Source organism: Stenella coeruleoalba, assembly GCF_951394435.1.
Source record: "Stenella coeruleoalba genome assembly, chromosome: 20".
Classification (NCBI taxonomy): Eukaryota; Metazoa; Chordata; class Mammalia; order Artiodactyla; family Delphinidae; genus Stenella; species Stenella coeruleoalba.
Window position 1 is genome coordinate 2,561,478 of NC_137166.1, and position 20,913 is coordinate 2,582,390.

The 20,913-nt window shown below is 54.1% G+C and overlaps 1 long non-coding RNA gene across 2 annotated transcripts in view; it reads left to right on the plus strand.

Moving 5' to 3' along the window:
• Positions 1-20,913, plus strand: part of LOC307178247 — a 261,744-nt gene that overhangs the window by 106,726 nt on the left and 134,105 nt on the right. For both annotated transcript variants that reach the window (XR_013825151.1, XR_013825152.1), the window contains 2 exons: positions 3,617-3,672; positions 13,235-13,375. This is a non-coding gene — a long non-coding RNA (uncharacterized lncRNA). The remainder of the gene's footprint in view (positions 1-3,616; positions 3,673-13,234; positions 13,376-20,913) is intronic.

The window sequence follows — 20,913 nt, forward strand, 5'->3', positions numbered from 1 at the left end:
GAGGGGCGGAGGGGCAGGCGGAGCGAGGTTGTCTTACGCTCCCCACACAGACTCAGAACCGGAACGCGGTCCAGGGTTTCAGCCTTGGAGTCCCCAGAGCTAGTCGCTAGCCGTCCTCCTCCCCCTGGAGGATAATGCATTTAAAACTTCTGAGCTGTCTAGACTTGTTATCTGGCCTCTAATTCCTGAGAGCCCAGAGCGGGCAGCAGCGGGACTGTCGAGATAGCAAGAGGGTGAAGTCATTGGTGTAAATCCTGAGGCAGGAAGTCAGTTCCAGGGACGATGGATGAGCGTGGGCCGGTGCCCGCACAGGGGGCAAGATAACGCGTCTAGACTCCGCTGGCCGTTTCCTCCTCTTCCTTTAGGTGTCCTATCGGCTGCCCCGTGGCCTTCCTGCTCGCTCTTCCCGTGCCTCGCAGGAGACACCCTCTCAGGAAGACCTCACTTCATTTTCGGTGTAGGGGGCTCTGGGTGACGTGGCCTCGCTGGGGGTGGGTACCTTCCCTAAGCCACAGCGACGGCGGGAAAGGCCAGGCTGGCCTCTGTCACTCTGTCATTTCTGAGAGTTCAGTGGGTTAGGGGAAAAATGACGTTTTCTCTCGCCGTTATCCAAAGGTCAATGGAAGGTCATTGGTGGGATCTGGAGGAGACAAGTTGATGTCCGACAGACCCAGAGATTTCCACAAGTCCCGGGGAGAAAAGAGCCTGGAGCAAGTCTTATCTAAAAGCCCCTGGGAGCTGTGGAACGCTGCATAAACTGCATAACCTCCTACTTCCGGAAAGTGTGGCTAATTTTGTGGGCCCCTGTGCATGCTGGGCTATCCTGAACCCTGGAGTTGGGGTTGGGAGTGAGGTCAGAAGGTCATTTGGTTCACTCCCGTGCCTCCAGGCAGGATTCTCCCAGCAAAGAGTCGTGGTGTGTGCTCCAACAAGCAAGGACACAAGTGGTAGCTTGGGAAGAGAACAGACCTGCGAGCGCCTGCAGAGAGTGATGACGTGGTGACCCCGCCAGCTGTCCAAGTCTGCGAGCCCAGCTAGCGCTTTGGGGTTTGAACCAGTTGTGCGGAGATCTGTGGGGCACATCTGTGGAGAAGAGCACAGTGTGTCCAGAGAGCAGCCACCACTGCTGTGGCACCAAGCACACAACATCAGTGACAACAATAAAAGCGAAAATGTCTTGAGCGCTTGCCATTCGCTAGTTTATGCCGAGTGGCTACGTGTATGCATTTAATCTCTTTAATCATCACATAAGCCTGTAAGCCCATGAGGGCATCCTATTGCATTTATCCAAACTGAGGCTCAGAGAGGAAAGGCATCTGCCCAAGAAGGAGAGGTAGAGTTTGGACCCAGTTGGAGCTGACTTCCGAGCCCAGGGTTGAACAGCTAAATGCTTCTGCCATGTGAACATGCCATGTGTGTTCTGTTCTGTTGCACAGGTGGGGGCGGCTGAGGGTGGCCCAGGTTAATAGACAGGATGGCCAGGAGGCCAACCCACATCTTTAGATCCCAAATCCTCCATTGCTCCACTGGGCCCCTCCTGTCCCACCACAGGACAGATGCAGAGGTGCAATGCCCTCTGGCAAAACCTGTTGCTCTTTTATGACCCATGAGGCATGTGGAGGGGGACTCCCTCCATGAGGATTTATCTTTCCTACCCTCCTTTAAATGAGGATGATCCAGCACCTACTATGCTTCCGGTATAGATGTGAGAGAAAGCTCTGGTGTGTGAAAGGTGGTCAAAATCAGCAAGGAGAGTGCTTCTAAAGATGCAGAAGGACCTGGAGTCTCACCCAGCCGTGAACAGAGCCTCAGGCTGGAGTTGGACCCCACAAAGGGGGTTGCAGAGACCGTGAGGAGGAAAAAGGAGGACGAGCCTGAGAGTGCCCGGCAGTCCCAGATGGCCATGGCAGGGATGCTGCCTATGGGAAGTGGGATGTTTATCATGAAGGCCCTTATCATTAAGTAGGGGGCCTGTTAAATAAATAGATGATGAATGGGCCATTCAAAGGAATAGTATGCAACCATGAAAAGGAATGAGGTTTCTTTATATAACAATATGGAATGATCACCAAAGTAGTTGAATGAAAAGCAACAAGATTGTGTGTGTGTGTATACTTACACACGTAAGTATACATACTCATATACTTACATGCACGTAATTATATGTTTATATTCCTAAAAGATCTCTAGATATTGGTAGCCCTGGGAAGGTGTCTGTGGGAAATGGTGAGAGGGAGATACCTTTTTATGTCTTGAATTTTTGACCATGTGAATATATGACCTTGAAAAGGAATTAAAAAGCTCCATGCTATCCTCTAAACTTGGGTGGCCTCTTGAGTAATAAGCAACCCCCTTTATGCCCAAGGACTCTTGCCCTCTCCCCTGGGTGTCCCAGAGGTGAGCGAGGGGCCCTTCTGTGGGCAGTGAGAGTAAGCCTGCGTAAGGGGTGCACAGTGCCCGCCTGTCCTCGTCTCGGCTCCCAGGCACCCCCGCCCTGCCCCTGGCTGGTGCTGCTTAGCTGTGGGCCAAGGATGCCCAAGCACAGAGGGAATTCTGCAGCACTGAGGTCCTAGAACCCATGCAGAAACCAGTGCCCTCAGCCCCCCGAGGGCCCAGGCGGCTTCCTGCAGGCTTAGAAAAGAGTTCTTTTAAGAAGTTTAAATGCCTTCTCCCAGGCAGGGGCCGGAATCCTGAGAGGGCAACACCCAAGGATTTATTGGCCTTCCCAGGGCTCGGGCTTTTTGACGGCCCCATGAGAGAGGCAGGGGGTCAGGGGTTATCTCCGGGTGGGCAGCTGGGGGCTGCCTGGGCCCCCTCCCTCCTGCGGCATCTGCTAGAACCATTAAGGGGTCCCTCCCTAGAAGTGCCCGGCTCAGGTTTCCTACCTCCGAGCTGCCAATACACTGTGCAGACCCCGGGTGGGGCGAAATGGACGTTTCTCGATTAAAATGAAGAGGGACAGTGCGCAAGAGGGACAGATGGGGAGAGGAGCAGCGGAGAACAGCCCCCGCGGAGATAAGTGTGAGGCCACTGGAGCGTGGCCGCTGTGGAGGCCCTGGGGGGGTGAGGGGACATTTGTTCTTGCTGCAGTCAGTCCTAACAAATGGTAGCGTGAGGGCCGTGCGGGAGGCCCTGGGACCCACCCGTGAGAAGTCAGAGACGAGACCGCAGGATTTCGAATTCCCGGTTCAGCCTGCTGGAAGGCAGTGCGGTGAGGGTCAGGCGGTCCCCACTGGGGAGCCTTGGAGGAGTTAGGCCATGCTCTGGGCCTCTGCTTTCACATCTGTAGAATGGGACTAATAATAATTCCTCTTTCCTGAGAGTGTCGGTGATTACCTGAGATGCTGCAGGGCAAATGCACGGCCACAGTAGCAGCCAGTCTCCCTCCCAAGAGCTTTACTCAGGTGGCCCAGGCAGTCCCCACAAGAATGCCATGCGGGGGTTCCAGAGGAAGCAGTTGAAGCAGAGAACCGAGGACCTTGCCCAAGGTCTCGGAGCTAGTGAGTGGTGGGGTCTGGATTTGAACCCAAGCCCCTGCTGGGTGGTCTTCATCCATCGCCCGACTGCAGCCAGACCTCTTTCCCAGCATGCCACTAACCCAAGCCCCTCGTTTCAGGCCCACGGGATGGTGATTTTCCTCAGCCAGCGGGTTCCTGTGTGACTTGAGTGCAGGTAAGCTTTGATTTAATGTCCGTGGTTATTTCTCAGACTCCGGTGAACCTGGAGGATGCCCTTTCTCAAGGCCCAGAGAGGGAGGAATCCATCCTTTCCACAATCCCCAGAGAGATTTATGCTGTTGGCGGGCCGGCCATGCATTATTACATTTCCTTCTCTTTCATTAATCATCCTCCGGCCCTCGTTCCTCCTGACAGCCCGGAGAGCTCACAAGCCCAGGGTCTTGCTGCCGATTAGGATGCGGCCGAGCAGGCCGGCGCTTATCTCTGGGAGAGAGCTCAGCGCTGCCTTGACGGAAGGGCAGCGGCTCCCGCATCACCACCCCTTCAGGAAGGAAGCCCGCCCTCCCCAGCAGCCAGGTGCTGACGGGATGGCCCAGCAGGGCTGCTGCAGAAACAAGTGCTGACTCGCGGGCGCCTGGTCCACATTCACGCTGGGACAACGATAATCACTCCCTTCTCGCCGTTTCTTGAGAATTTACAAGGTTGCCGTGCCAAACGCTGCACTCCGTTACCTCGTGTTTAATTGTGCCCTCTAAGGGGCACACAGCTCATCACCCTTCCTGCACGAGGAAACGCTGGTCCAGGGAGGCGGGAGGGACAGGCCCCCGTCAGCGAATAGCACAGCTAGGGCGCCTGGGGGTCCTGCCCTCCACTGCCTTCCGTCATGACAGGCCATGGGATTCCGTTTTCAAGCCTTTTCTTAACAGCCTCACGGAGATATAATTTGCGTCCATACAAGTCACCCATGTGACGTGTACAATTGAGTGGTTTTTCGAATACTCACAGATATGTGCAGCCATCCCCCAGTAAATTTCGGGGCAGTCTCATCACCCTCAGAGCACCCCTGCACCCTTCAGCTATCACCCAGGCCCCCTCATTCCCGAGACCTACGACCCCCAAGTCTGCTTCCCGTCTCCATGGTGCACAACTGGTTAATAGACAGCCGTGGACTAGATGCTGGCCGTCGCCCGTCGTGTCTCCTCTGTCCTGGTTCCGAGTCACCACTACCTCCAAGGCCCCCTGGGGTGCTTGGCCAGCCCGAGCGGGGTGTGTCTGAGCCCTGGGGGCCACCCTTGCTGGCTGGGTAGAACTGGTGGCATGGCGGTGGCGGGGGGGGGGGGGACACTGGGATAACTCAGGGAGGGGGCCGCGGCCCTCAGGGAGCTTAAGGCCCGGTGGGGGTGGAGAGGACGGGGGTGGGCAGGCAAGGCCCAAGGGTTTGCGACTTGGGGCCAGTGGGCAGTGAGGAAGGAGAGGGGACCACAGGCACACAACATACGTTTGAGTTGAAACGTGAGGTGCAGTGGGAGGTGGGGTCCAAGTGCAGGGAGGCGGGGGCAGGGGCCTCAGGAAGGGAAATGGCCGAGGCCAGAGAGCAGGGTCCCTCTGGGAACTGCAGAGAACTCACCGTGAAGCCCAGGAGGACCAGTGGCGGGGGCGCAGACAGGAAAGGGGGCAGGCGGCTTGGAGGCAGGACCGGAAATGTGAGGCCACTGAGTCTCAGAGGGGAAGGGGCTTCCTGTGAGCCCCTCAGTTATAGGACCTTCTTCTCTGTGCTCTGTGCTCTGAGATCCTACCGCAGAACCCAGGCCTGGGGCTGTCAGGGCCAAGCTGCCTGCCTGGGCTCTCTTGCTAAATGCCGCACCATACTTCACATCTGAATGACTCCTTAATACTTACTAATCAGGAGAAGTCCAGATTGTGTCTTCCTTCTCAATGTCAGAAGGTCTGAGTCCCTCCTGGCAACCACTGGATCATGTGCCCTTGGTGGGCATGACCCCATGATGCTCCCTCTTGCACCTGACTCCAGGCCGTGGGTTCCCCTTCTCCCACCTGGCCTGCCCCACTCATCCGTGTCACCTCCAGGCCCTGTCCTTTATTTGAAAGTGTTCAGAGTGGACATTTCACCAGGCTCTTGCCAGCAAGATGGCGCCTTCATGCAAAATACAAACGTCAGCCCCTCTGGACGGACAGATGGCTCCAAAGCGCCCCCCCTGGGCAGATGGATCCTGAAAAAGTGCGCCTTCCTCGAGGGGCTGATGTGGGGTGCAGGGTGCCGGGCAGGGCTAGCAAGCCTGTGTGTGCAGAGCAGGGCCTCGTCTTCCTCAACAGCCCCTCTCTGATGGGTAGGCAAGCCCGGAAGCCCAACTGAGAAGAGACAGTGCTTATTGAGCTCCTACAGTTTGCTACCAGCACGAGGGCCAGGAGATGAGGATGGAGCCGGTGGCCTTGCAGCATTCCAGCGTGGATGGGGAGAGAGAACCCACGCTCCCCTGGCCTCTTGCAGGCTGGGTTTCCTGCCTGGCGCTGGGAATCCAAGGGGGGGTAGGGGTGGGCGGGTGAGGTTTCCCCTGCCCCCTTCCCCCACTGGCTTCCACACCATCCATCAGCCCACGGCTCACCTGTGAAACCCAAGGCTGGGAACCAGAGCGCTGTTCCGTTACCAAATCAAGATTTATCGGAACATGACAGGCCTGCAGGGCTTTTATGACGTGCATGGCGCCAATCCCTTCTGTTAACCTGCTTGTCCCTGGTGGGGTGGGGCGTTTTACGACTGCCGACACCACTCCATCTGCTCCTGAGCTTGTGGCGTTCTGACAGTGAAGACAAAATGTCCAGCTTTGTCCGGGCCCCGCGGGCTGGATTATCACTTCGGCACTTGAGAGCTCAGCCCGCTTCCCCCTGGAGCAAGACCCCCGGGCGGGATCTCGGGCCCCTCCCCTTGGCTCTGCCTGCTGTGAATGAAATTCAGATCATCGCGCTCTGACAGTCCCGTGAATTATCTGTTTTCCAACCTGCCTCCCTGGATCTTTCATCTCCATAGCAGAAGCCACGTCAGGGTGTAAAGAGGGGCTTTCTTCTCGTGAAATAATCCATTGACGTCTCTACAAAGGCCCCCGTGACACCCAAATTGCCCGAGCCTCAAGGAAGAAAGACACGATTTGGGGGCCATTTGGAACCTCTTTAAAAAGAAGGGCAGGGCCTCCCGGGGGCTGCCTGCTGGCGAATTACCATTCCAGCAAGGTGGGAGGGTGTCCAGGCCCGGGACACTGGGCCAGCGCTTCAGTGATCTGGTTAAAGAGTTAAGCCCATCAGGAAGTTGGAAGCTTGTGGATGCGCTGTGCGTCCTCCTCGTCCAGTGCACCGCTGCTGGTGTCCGTCCAGAGCGAGGACGCGGAAGGGCTTTTTCCATACTAAGTGACAGCGCTTGCTCTCCGTTTACCTGTCAACAGTTGTTCACGGACTGCCATGTGCCGTGAGCCCTGGCGTCACGGAAACCTAAGTCTGAACCCCCAGGTTGGCCTTCAACAGCTGGTGACCCCAGGCAGGCCACGGGACCCCTCCGAGCCTCAGGTTCTGTGTCTGTAGCAGCACCCAGGTCACGGGGCAGCTTGCAGGCCACGCAAGACTGTGGGCAAAGCACTTAGCGCGGCATGCAGTAAGCGATCAGGAAGCACTCGAGACGCTTGCCCCGACGATGGCGAGGACCGCCGTCACTGCTGCTCTTTCATAGACCTCACCTGGAAAATACGTCCTGGGCCCTAAAGAGCTACGTAAGGCCCTGTGCGGGCCTCCCCTGGGCCTGGCTGCCTCCATCCTGGGATTTGCAGGTGCTCCTGTGTCCCAGGCCCTAACGGGGCCTGCTTACACCAGGGCCTCAGCCTGCATCTGGGGAGGGACCAGCCAGCTGAGCAGCTGGGGAGGCAGCCCTGTTTGTTGGCCTTGGATGGCCTGATTGTTTTTATTTGCAAATGAAAAGTAAGAACCACACGCCCAGGCCAGAGCAGCGTGATTTCGTCCTCAGTGTCTCCTCCGGCCTCTCTGTCCGGAGGCCCGCAGGACACGGATGCCTGAAGCAGTTCAAATAACTGAACCTGCTGTGACCTGGGCTGAGATCGAGAGAGTGTGTGCTGGGGTGGCTGCCGAGAGGCGTGGGGCGCCGTCTACTCCAGGAGCTTCTTGGCAAGCCTCTGCAGCTTGGGAGAGAACAGAGATCTGGTGGGGTTAACTTCACCCCGCCGGTCCCCCCCGGGCAGGACTGGTGTGTGGACGGGCTCCCACAGAGGGACAGCTGTGCATGGCAGGGATGATCTTAGCTCACCTGCGTTAGCTCACCACCTGTATACCCACCCCTACACCATGCCCTTCATAGAAGGAGTTATTATTAGCAGTATGATCGGGGGAAGGCAAAATGGCATTTGGAGGACAGTCTGGCAGTTCCTTCCAAAGCTAAATATACTCTTACCACACGATCCAGCAGTCGTGCTCCTTGGTATTTCTCCAAAGGATTGAAAACTTACGTTCACACAAAAACCTGCACATGGATGTTTATAGCAGCTTTTTTCATAATCACCAAAACTTGGAAGCAGCCAAGATGCCCTTAGGTAGGTGAGCGGATAAATAAACTGTGGCACGTCCGGACAGTGGAGTATTATGCAGCACTAGATAGAAATGAGCTCTCAAGGCCTGAAAAGCCACAGAGGAAGCTTAAATGCCAAAGCGTGGAGCGGCACTTAGCATATTGCTAAGGGAGAGAAGCCTGAAAGTCTGAAAGGGCTACGCGCTGCGCAGTGCCAGCTACCAGCTGCCTCCTGGGGGTCTGGCCTGCGGATTCTGGACTTGTCTGGCCAGCCCCACTATCACTAAGCCAATTCTTGAGCTAAATCTCTTCTTATCTGTCTCCCTCTGGTTCTGTTTCTCTGGTTTGGCACAGACTGACGTAATCGCACCACGGCTGTGTCACCTAGGGCGACTTGTCTAACGTCTCTGCCTCAGTTTCCTCGTCTGCAACATGGGGCTAATAAGAGTGCCCGCCTCCTTAGATGGGGACTAAGTTACCCCATGGCAGGCACTGAGAATGGCTGGCACAGAGCAGGTGTAACTAGTAACTCCTGCTTTGCTGAGGAAGAAATGGAAGCCCAGGAAAGTTCTATCACTCGCTTGGGGCGTCACAGCGCAGAAGTGGCAGAGCCAGCGTGGAATGCGACACCTGTGGCCCCAACCATGCTAACGCCACCTCCACTCACAGGCAGTTCTGATGGCATTTGTGTATGGAAGGGTTTGAATGGCCTGTGTATTCTGTGCTTTCTGCAAAAGAACTGAGGTTCACAAGGGTTAGAGCGTTAAGTAGTCATGACAGCCCTTCGGAGGCAGGGAAGGTGGCCGGCCCATCACATGGCCACCACGTGGCCAGGCCAGGAGACGGAGGTCGGAGAAGCCCAGCCACACTGGCCACCTCTGTGCCCAAACGTCGCCCAGGACCCAGCGTCCGTGGCCTCCAGCGGGTGCACTGTCTTCCCGGGGGCCGCCGCTGAGAGCTTCCCATGGGTTTTTATTAGAAACAATTGGAGGATCCAGCTGCCCCCCAGACGTTTCGAGTTGCACATTTTCCACATTCCTCCTCGACCTGGCACGGCCGGGACACTGTCATTTAAAAAAAAAAATAATAAATCTGGTATTTGAAATTAAAAAAAAATCACAGCCTTCCTTTCTTTGACTCATTTCCTGTGGTGTTTCCCTGGCCTAATCGAAACCTGACAGGCTTCGTGGCAAAGGAAGCCAGACCCCCCTGCGCCGGGGCAAAGTTCAGCGTGGAGAATGGTGTTTTTGTTCAGGGGGGTGGGAAGAGGTGATGGTGAGGGGGCTTCCCCTACCGAAACCAAAAAGCAAAGCAAAGGACCAAAAGGAAAACATCCTCCTACGTGGCATTCAACTCAGCCCTCAGAGTCGGGCTTGAGATTTGAGCCGCAGTGCCAGGAGGGGGGCATCTGTGCCTGGTCTGCTCCCCGAAGCTCCTCTTGGGCTTTACAAGGACCACTGAAGCCCTTGGGGCCCCAGGATCTCTCCTACCAGGAGTGGACAGGAGCAGTGTTCTCACTACCTCCCCGGCACCCACGGAGCTGGATGAGAACAGGAGACTCCGGGCAGCGACGTGGAGCCCAGAATGCTGGGGGAGTAAGCATTGTGGAGCGCCCGACACGCCAGAGTGCGTAAGCTGGCAACACCTGCTTTGCTGGCGTTTTTACGCCGGCGCCGGCCGCCATCGCTGCCTTGTATGGAGCGTTCACTGTGCTGCTCACCTTGCAGGCTTTACCTCATTTTATCCCCAGACAACCTTAGAAGGTGGAAGGCATGATGGCTGCTGCCACTCTATGGAGGTTTGGGGAAATGGAGCATCTGAAATGCCACCCAGCCGCGAAGGAAGCCACATGACCAGGCTGGCGCTTCGAGCCGCCGCGCTCTGCTCGTTTCAGGGGGCAGCCGGCAGAAGCGGGGAGGCTCACACACACGCCACTTGGAAGGCTCGGCAAGTGTTGAGAAATAGGCATTAAGGAGGCTTTGAGAAGAAAGAAGACGCAGCCTTAAACCCACAGGGCTAAAGGGCTAGAAACAGCCGTGGATGCCCTGTTACAAGCAGCATGACCATTAGACACCTTGGAAAACCGGGTGGCAGTACCTTCGAAACTAAACATCCACCTATTCTATGACCCCACATATACACCCCAGAGAAATGAGTCTGTACATCCACCAGAGACACATGTGGACCAAAAACACCCATAGCAGCTTTGTTCACAATAACCCCAAGTGAGAAAATCCCAAACGTGCATCAATTACAGAATGGGTAAGGGATTACATTCACAGCAATGGAAAAGAACAGAACTCCTCTGCACACACGCGAATGGCTCTCACAAGCTAACAATGAGTGAAGGAGGTCCTACCCCGAGAGTACGGACTGTGGGGTTCTGCTCATGTGAAGTTAGACAGTGGGCAACACTGATGGTACCCATGGTGATGGGGGTTCCCTTGGAGATGTTGATTGGGAAGAGGTACGGGAGAGCCTTCTGCTGTACTGGAAATACTCCCTATCTTGATCTGGGTGGTAGCTACACCAGGTTTACATATTTAAAAATTCACTAAGCTGCTGCGTGCTTTACTATGTATTTATAACACTTCAGTTAAAATCGAGGAAAAAGCACAGGCATTGTCCTCAACCCGCTTGTAGCCTGGTTTGGGTGATTGGTTCACTCCAGGGCGTGCAGAGAAGGGATGAACCAGTAGGGACTGGGGTGGTGGGGCAGAAAGAGGGGACAGTGAAGCCTGAGTTAGACAGATTTAGAGTCTCTTTCAGACCCTCGTTGAGGGTGATCTCTACCTTCATACATTATTTTCAAGGTCCATGTCCGTGTGTGCACACACATGAATCTCTCCCTCTGTATGCGTGTGCACACACATGAATCTCTCTCTGTATGTGTGTGTCTGATTTGAGCTTTTACATCCCTGCACCAAATACAGAAAGTTTAAACGAACGATTTCTTTGGCATTGTTACCACCCGTGGTCTAAGTACACCAGGCAATTATTCAATGGTTCTTGTTTTTCCTAAACACCTAAACCTCTGGTTTGGCCTCTGACCCTGTCCGTGTATATTTAGGCAGAGGACAGAAGAGTGAACTCCCACCTGGCTCGGGGTGGGGGTTTGTGAAGGCAGCCATGGGAGGCTGTCACTTTGACAGTCACACTGCAGTTGTCCCACATGTGACAACCCTTTGTAAGGGTCCTGAGCATACCACCCCCCAGAAGTCCCTCTTCCCAGTTAGCTATCTCAGGAGCCCTTTACAGAATAATAAAACAAACTATTGCCCCAGAGGAGCATGTGTTGTGGATTGATTACTCGCCAGGCTTGGGATGGGTCCTTAACTATTGAGAGTAAGGCAGACAGGAAATGGAACGCTACCAAGTGTGGGGATATTGGATAAAATAATAACGGAAGATGGCCCCTATACTCTCTCTTGCTAAATTAAGGTTCTGTGCATGTCTAAACCTAAGATTGATTCTTGAGTGAAGATGGTCATTATTGGAGAGTCTACAGCAAGCTCATGTCATCCCATTTGTGCTACAAGGAAAAATGACTCCACTAAATCGAATGATCTGGTTAACAGAGAGTTACCACACAGAACCTACATGTGTAACTGGTGTTCAAAGAACTCATTCAAATCAAAGCTTTTCAAATCAATAGACATTTAGGGAGAAACTGCTATGTTCCATGTTCTGTCCTTAGCACTGTTGGTCACAGATGAAAATGACCCAGTCGTGCCCTCAAGGAGCTCTTGGTTGTATATCTCAGCGACACTGTCCTTCTGCCCAGAAAGGAGCAGTGGCCAACTGACAGAGCAGTTGGGGGGTTGGCCGTTCTTTTGAGTCCTGACTGTGAATGCCAATCCCCTTATACTACATACGCCCAGAACCAGTAAGGAAGCTCTGATGGCTGGAAGGTAACAAGTTCACACACATAAACTTGTGAGTGGATGCCATGCTGGTGGGTGGGTATCAGTGAAGAGGCTGGATTTCATGTACATGATTCAGGGAGCGTGTTAGAGACAAAGGTGGTTGCTTATTCCTTTGTGCCCTACGTGTACCTTCGGTCCACCGGAATTACGGCAACTGTAGAATTGTATTACATTTATTGATATGCGTGACTATTCAACCGAATGATGAAGCTCTTGAAAGCCATGACCATGGCTTAGTCAGCTCTGGAACCCCAGGCCTGACACCTAGGAGATGCTTACTAAATATTTATTGAAAGAGGTAACGGATGAGTGAGGCTGAGAGATTGAATGTGCCCTTGGGGAGATTAGCATTTCCAAGATTTACTTTCTCATTTAGAAAAGGAGACAGTGATGCCACCAGCTCACCATTGTGGGGTCACTGGGAGGGCCAGGTGAGACGATGCAGGTGGGTGACAGTGACAGCAGCAGTGCAGGAGGAGGATGGGAGGGAGAGGGACTGGAGCAAAGGAGTTTGCTTTGCTGATCGTCACTAACAAGTCAGCATTAAGGTTGGAATTTGTTGTCCAGTCCTGGCTTGAGAGGACTTTCTCTAGAAGCAGAAGACAAATGAGGGACCCAGGCCCCCGCCTTGGAACTCCATGTGAACTCCCCTTCGTGGGCTGAGGTCAAACTCTGGGCAGTGGATTGGCTCATTAAACAAATGACCTAATTTAGTACTTAAGACACCCAAAATTTACTAGACTAATTTGTCAAGTCATCCAGAACAACCACACCGCAAACGGTTGGCCTCATAGGTTTTAATGGAATGATAGACAAAATTCAGATTGACTACTCAATAAAAGTTCCCGTGAAGGCAGGACTGACAGTTTAGTCTACGGAACACGGAGGAGACTTTTATGGGCCAGTGTAAATCTTTTGACGGACTCTTTCATCTCGTCCTTTCCATTTTTACCGCCTCTGAAGGAGAATGGTTTATGGAACTGGGGGGCAGGAAGCAGGAAGTAGGAAACAGGAAGTCGAAAAGTTCTATTTTGGACGTGGCAGCTGATAAGCAGGTTAAGGCTTGGTACCCTGGATGAGCTGCTAGTGGTGGGACTGAAAGAATGAAGCACGTTTGTCCATCACCCAGCATCAAAGGTTATCTACAGAGATGTGAAAACACTGACTAAAGTATGGTTGGCACAGAAATCTGTTCTTTTCATTGTCTTAAAATCCGAACCTCTGTAATTACACCTCCTTCTACAACTGAGGCAACGTCTGTCCTTTTTCAGCAGAACCACCGGAGAGGACTTGGACAGACCTTCTCCGTTCTGCTGTTCCCGGAAGGACAATGGAAGCGGTTACCAACAGCCGTATTCTTGGGGGTGCTTTCGCCGCCCCTCACATCATCCGGACAGCTGTCTATTTACACGGTGAGCTATTTGCAAAGCTTCCAATTTAAAGATCCATCTGGTTCTTACATCAAGCTGAGCCACGATCTTAAGGCGCAAACCCAAACACACCAGGGAGATGCGAAAATTTAGGAACGAGCGTGTTTATATTGTATTTGCATTAATGCTTCCTAGAGTTTATTTTCAAAGTGAAGAAAGAACAATGCATAGTAGGCTATTAAACCCAAACATAATCAGTTTAAAGTTAGGGGCGTGCTCCTAAGAATATTTTTCTCCTGTTTTGAAGGGTCCACTTGAGGAGGGAGTCGGGGGGGTTGGGAAGGCGGACAGGGGCGGAGGAGGGACTGTTGTGAATTCTCCGCAGGGCTGGGCCTCCCCTGCGGGCCACTGCTGTTTGTCATATGGAATGGATTAGGCCTTCTCTCTCACACTGTCAACTTGGGTGTTCTGTGCACAGCCTGTTTTTGCTGGGGTCTTGGTTTTGCTTTTTATAACGGCAGGAAGTGCCCCTCTCGGACCACATGTGAAATCGTGTGGGAACGGTTGGGAGGGGGTGGGGGAACAGAGAGGAGGGTGAGTGGGGTGTGCGGATGAAAAAGCCTCCCCTGAAATATACGGCAGTGGGGGAGCAGGGAAGGGGGAGATGCGCCCTGGCCAATTTAACTTTATGGGGCCTGGTTGGCAGGAGGAGGAGGGCGTGGAGGCTTGCTTGAGGAGACCCTCCTGTCCCTAACGGATCTGCCCCTAATATTTTCCAATGCCGCACAGAATCGTGGGGGACCATTAAAGCATGAGGGCTTGCAGCTGCTGTTTAATTTGTTCTAAATTTCCTGCCGGCCTCACCAGACGTGTACAGGAAATGGGCGGTAAATGTTTAATAGGTCATACCTAACCAGACAATTAACAGGTGCTGTCATTTAGAAAATCCCAACCTGTGTATGTGCATATCGGAGCCGAATCAAGCCCCCTGGGTTTTGTTTTTCCTTTTGCACAAAGGCTTGCTGTGATGTCATGCGGAGGGACCCACAGGGACCTTCGCAGAAAACAACTGGACAGTGGTGGTGCCCCCTCGGTTTCCCGTGTGGCCAACCCTGCCCTTCTGCATCCCAGGACGCTGCCCATGGAGCCTGAGCCTGGGGCTGACCCAGCAAGCGGAGGCCCGCAGCCGGGAGCTCTGTCTTCATGAAGAAGCTGCTTCCCCATCTGCAGCTCCTTCACCACCTGCTCCCTGGGCAGGGGGAGGGCCAGACAAAAGCAAAGAGGGGGCGAGGCCCTACTCTGGCACCCACATCTCAGACAGGACCAGGGCGCCAGTCGAGCTTGAAGTAGGGCGTGTGTGTGCGTGCACGTGCGTGTTGTACCTGAGCGGGGGTTGAGGAGGGTGTCTGAGGCGCCCCAGGTTTGTCTCATGATGGGTCCTTGCATCTCCCCCTTAATTCCTGGACCGGTTCGTTCCCCGCAGACCTTTCCCAGGTCCGCCCTCCAAACCATACCACAGAGGAGAAACTGAGGCACGGCGGGCTCAGACCTTGCCTGGGTCCACAAAGCTAGCTGGTGGTGGAGCCGGGATTGGAACCCAGAAATCTGTGTCCAGAGCCCCACGTTTGACTATGTCACCAAAGGACAAACTGGAAGATAAAGCACTGTGACCCCCACTCCCAACAGCAGCCTGTTAAGATTTTTAGACAGTTTCTCTTGAGCTTTCCTCTATGGAATATTTTTTCTCACAAAATCAGTATTATATTCTCTAGGTAGTTTTGCAACCTTGTACTTAAGATTGCTATCATGGGGTGATCACTTCCTGTGGTTGACATGCAAAAATATGGTTCTCAAATGTTCCATCTAATAGATATGCCTTAAATTACTCAATCAAGCCCTATTTTTGACAAGGCTTTTCCTAATTTTTCTTATTTACAGACCAAGCCAGATTGCACATCCTTGTACTTATCTGTGATTATTTTAATGGTTTTCGAATTGGAGCAAAGGTAGCTTACAAATACAAAGTTCTCGAGTCACTGGGGAGGCTGGCGTGTGGAGAAGGGGGAAGAACCAAGGAGCCTGATGGAGAAGGGGCGGGACCTCCTCTGTGGCCTGGCGGATTGGGCGGAGGGGGCTTGGGCTTGGGTTGCGGTCATCTTTACCTGCGTGGTCGGTTCTGTTCCGGGGCAGTTCCATCGACATGACGAATATTCTCAGACGTGCGGACTGGGCTGAACGGGATGTCTGGGGCTGCAGGGAGCCTGGGGTGAGAGCAGCATGGACTGGGGGTCTGGGCAGTCAGGCCAGGTTAAATGGTGCCTCGCTCGTCTGTTCCCTATCCGCTTGACTCCGCCGAAGAGCGTGTTTGTTCCTGTGGGTAAAAGATGAGTCAGACCCAGCTTCTGGCCTCAGGAGTCAGTCACCCAGCCCCTGGCTGCTCAAGGTGTGGTCCCGGTCCAGCCTTAGCACCACCAGGCCCTTGTTAGAAATGTAAGGCTCAGGCCTCACAGGATCAGAACTGCATTTTAACAGGAGCCCGGGGAGTCATGTTACGTGAAGCACTTGGAGAGCTCACGTACATGTTGTCCCTGAGACCGTAAGTCACATCTGTTGATCCCTCTCTACCTCCTATAAAACAGCACAAAGGCAGGGTAGAAAACGACCCCATACACAGTGCTACAGCTGCGTCCCTGACAGAACTTGGTCAGCTTTGAGGGCAGGTGGCTTCCTCTCAGCGACCACTCCCTGCTGTCCCCGTCCCCAGGGCCTTGCACGTAGAAAGCCCCTCAGTAGACGTGTGTGGCAATAAACTCAGCCCGAGAGGGAAACAGCAATAGTTTGTTCTTCCACAAAAGAATCTGCAAAGAACTTAGGCTCTCACCACCCCCCCCCCCTTTTCAACCCACTTCAGGTGTCATGAAAACTCAAGGCATTTAGGCAAAGGCTCCTGACAGAGGGACCAGCCCTTGTGAGGTTCTCAGAAGGCCTGACCACTCCTGACGTGTCCGTGCCACCTTGGTGTTTATTGCCGAGCTTTGATAGTGAGAGGTGCCCTCACGTTCCTTGGTCTGATGGGTGTTTAAAAGTCAGAGCTGGAAGTGAGGTGACGAAGCACTGGGTGTGCCTGGGACTGCTAGGTTTCCTGAGACGAGGGACTTTCAGTGATGAGACCAGGAGAGTCCCGAGTACACGGGATTCCGGTCACCTCGCCCTAGCTGGAAGGTGTCTTCAGAGTCCCCTGTGCGATGCATTTATCTTACAGAGAAACGTACTGAAGCCTGGAGGTGCCCTGGGACTCCTCAAGCCTCCAGAGTTGGCTAGAGGTTGCCTTGAATGCACGCCCCCAGGTCTCCTGGCCCCCAGGCACCAAGACTCGAAAAGTCCATGCGGGTGTCTGGATGGAAATTGTTGCATTGGCTGCCAGGCGACCCGCAGCTCCCACCCTCCCTGCTATTACCTGCGTGAAGTTCATGTCTAATGGGTTTCAAAAGATGGTTTGAAGACAACATCTGAAACGTCTTCTAATAGTCCATGACTAATGGGCTGGACTTGGCTGTCCAATAAATTGTCTGCTCTATGGGGCAGCTACAGTGATGGGCCTCAGACACCCTTATCAGCACTTGGTGCTCATGTAAACTGACTCTCATTAATGACAGGATGAGAACGGTGACGCTGTGCAGGCCTCTGCCTGCTGTCCTCATCACGCCGTGAAGCCCAGCTGCTAATAGCGGTGCAGACTGCGGACGTGAAGACGGGTGGCAGGTTGCACAGACATGCCTAATTTCAAACAGTTGATGTCGGTTGTCATTTCGGCCAGAAGGCTCCTTCCGCTATGCTTGGCCACGACAGAACAGGCCTTGTGGGGCTGGCGTGCAGCTCGGGGCGCAGTGACGTCCCTGCCGGAGAGATTTTAATTTTCTGAAGCAGAGGGTGTAAGTGGTGGATTGGGGGCTGAATCAGTCAGTAGGTGTATTTACATTTTTAAAAATTGCTTCATCGCGCTTAAAAACAGAATATTTTATTTAAAAACCTAGACGTCCGGCTTCTCTTGACAAATTGGAAGGCCCAGCTGCAGTCGGATATGGCAACAACTGGCTGGGTGTGGGTGCGGGCATCCCCTTTGGCTAAGGCTGTGCTTCTCAGTGTGTTCCAGTCCCCACTGCTCCCTGCCGGCTTGCGCCTGGCCCAGACTCTGGTAATTTAAAGCACATGCCTGGCTGCTGTAGGCATTGGAATCTGTGATCCTGTTTCAGAGTCTCTCATTTTATTCTTTAAACAGCCTCGAAAGGAGAAAAGAGATGGGTTGCAAGGGCACGAGAAATGTAGAAAGGAGTCGTGACGGGCAGCCAAGCATTCTGGGTCTGTGCCCGGGCTCTGCTGACCCGGCCCAGAGGCTGCGATCCATGTGACGCTCGTGTGAGTGGGAGGGCTGCTGGAACCTCCTCAGGAATCCGTCCAGTGCGGTCCCTCCTTCTCTGCTGTGGAGTTCGGAGCTTTTGTCCCCCGCTGCCCTCCCAGAGTGGGGAAGTTCAAGCCAATGCAAAATGCTGGAAGGAAAACCGGCTTGAGGGCTTCTGGGTCTGGCGGCACCTAGGACTCAGAACAAGCCCCCAAGCCTTTCCGGGCCTCGGTTTGCAAAGCAAGAGTGTTGGGAGCAGGCGATCCCTGAGGATGCCTTTCTCTCTGACACTGAGAATCTGAAGTCCCCGGGGATGCCTGTCCCACCGTCCAGGTGATGTGGCGAGTGTCCAGAGACCATGAAGGAGAGGTGTGGTCCCAAGGCTGCGGGAAGAGACGGAGGGTTCAACCTGGAACGTGGTGTGGAGGGCGGGAAGGGGAGCTGGAGTGTTCTCACCAGGCTTTCAGCTCAGCCCCCTTGCCTCCTAGCTGGGTGACCTCGGGCAAGCCTTTTCACCTTTCTGGTGTCCAGTCTTTTTATCTGTCAAATGGGGATAATGATGCTAATCTTGGAAGCGTTCTTGTCGAAAGGTGTAAAGGGCTCACAGCCCAGCATTGGCACTGATAAAATAGCGGTCGTCACCATAGTAAATAGGAGGTCCCTCGCCGCAGCAAAATTCTAATTCCATCCCGGGACCTGGGTGTGCTGGATGGTCGTAGAATAACCAGCCAGACCAGGAAACCCCCCACGGGCCCTACGAGTTATAGGTTGTTGGTGGGAAAGAGCCATCGCTCACACAAATCCCAGCCTTGGGCTCAGAACAGTCTGGTCACCTCTGCTCAACAAGAATTCCCTGCAGACCTACTATGAGCCAGCACCGAGTGGCCAGAGGGGCCTGCATGGTCACAGTCTTCAGAAAATGAACCCTGATTCTGGGGTCCATCTGCATTCTTGTTCTGAGAATGTCAGAATCTTGCGGGAGAAAGAAGAATAAAGAGAAAGAAAAAGAAAGGAAGGAGGGAAGGGAGGGAGGGAGGGGAAGAGGTGTTTAAGTGGGCAGGTGAATGCCCAGTGAGCCATCTTCTCTGTGAAGGAGGAGATTAGACAGTCAGCCAAGAGGGAGGACACTTGGAGCTGGATGTAGAGCACGTACGTTGAAGGATTGGCAAGGAAGCCGTCTAGGGGCTGAGTGTGTTTGCTGAGCTGTGCTGGTTTGGAAACGCGGGAGGCGGCTGAGGAAGGAGGCGTAAGTGATGGTCAGAGTTTCTGAGCAGGAGGAGGAAGGCTGGTGCTGACGTTAACCAGTGTGGGGCGCAGCAAGCTCGGGTTGGTGAGGGGCGAGGGGGTGCGTGGAGCTCGGTGTGTCGGCCGGAGATCCAGCTTGAGGATACCATCAGGTTTCCTTTGGAAACCTCAGTTGACCTGGATTTACATTAAAAGATCTCACCCTCTTTGGATGGAGCGAAGTCACCATTTAATTCAGAGTAGGCATTCAACGAGGATCTGCTGTGTCAAGGTGCGGTCTAACGGAGCAAGCCGACCCGTGGCCGGGCCCTTGTGGCAGTGTTGCCACGTCCATCCCTCAGTGCCGCGTCTGGAATAGATGCTGAAGGCTAGCACCAGCCTGGCCACGCACATGTCGCTGGCTGCCAGGCGGTAAAGCTGGATTCAGGTTCTGGAAGCGGGTTTTAGTAAAGGCATCCGAAGCGTGGGGATTTAACGTGGAGATCAGGGTCAAAAGAGGGGCTGACGTCTCCTGTGCGGGGAGTAGCTCCCTGTTTTGCATTTGCAGGAATGATGTTTATTGGGGAACCATGGTAGGAATAAGATACTCACATCTGCCTTCACGTTAAGTCATCTGGGGACCTTTTAACGCTAGGGCGTATACCTTGGATTGTAAGTAATTGCAGTCCTTGTGTTGTCGTTGTTGGTTTGCTGGTCTGTATCCTCTATCAAACTAAAGTCTGTCTTCTCCTCTGTGTCTCACAGGCTGGACTAGGGTCTAGCCCCCAGGAGGCCTTGGCACATTTACTGAGCGTGTGAATGAGTGAATGATAGACCCTGTCCCCAGCTAGGTCTTACCTGGGAAGTGGTTCAGGAAAAGACAAGCAGAAGAGAAGACTCCCCTTCCAGCCCTGGTTCTGCCATCTTCCAGCCGCCTGCTTTGGGAACCAGCCCAGTTCTCGGGGCCCAGTTCACTCTGGCTGCGCTTGCTTCCCCGCAGCAGCGGCTGCCGGAGGGGGCTCGTCCTCACAGGGATGCGCTGGCATCCTTCTGATTTTCGTTTGACTCTGACGGGCCTGGGTGGTCCCTGCTCAGGGAATGGGGGCTCTGAGGACAATTCCTGGACCAAAGAGGGCCCCCTCGCGGGGCTCCCCTGCACTTTTGGAGTCCGCCTTCACGCGAGTGTGGCCTGAGCCGGTCTTCATTTTCAAAGGATCTCCTCCCCCTTCTCCTCCCCTGCCTCCAGTCCACATGGATACTTGGCCCTGTTGCTGGGGTCGGGCTGCAAATGCCGGCCTCACACAGGGGCAGCCTCCACCGTCAGCCGGCCCCACGTCCTCTCCCCTCTGGCCTTTGAAGTCAATGGGGCTCTGTGTGCAACTGAAAAGACCTGGGCCGTGGAAGCAAAGATGCTGGCTCCAGTGATTCTGGCCAGGATGGAGGGCAGGGGTGCCAGAGTCTCGCTGGAAAACTGATGGATGGCAGCCTTGAGCGCAGTTTCTCCAACGTGAGAGGTTTGGAGAGGCTTCGGATAAACGTCTGACACCCTGGACTCAGAGCTGGCTCAGCCGGACACGGCGGCCCACCCGCTCTGGGACAGCTTTCCGAGCCCATGGAGCCTCTTGGGCGAGTTCGTCCTCACCTCAGCCCGCTCTGCTCCAGGGCCAGCCCAGGCCTCAGGCCAGCAGATGCAGGGAGGAGCTGGGAGCCTTTGAAGAACGGTCACACCTTTCCATGCCTTCCCATTCAGAAGGGACTTGCAAGCTGCCACTAATTGGATTTGAGTTTGGATGGCTTCCTTCGGCCTTGGAGGATTGCAAAGTGAGGCCACCTGGCCTGGGGCTAGTAAGAGGCCTAACTTTTCGCAAGGCCAAGGCTTTGGGCCTGCGAATGATCCAGTGCGCTTATATCCCAAGGGTGGGTGGTTTGGGAAGTGAGGAGAAGGAAGCCCAGGTAC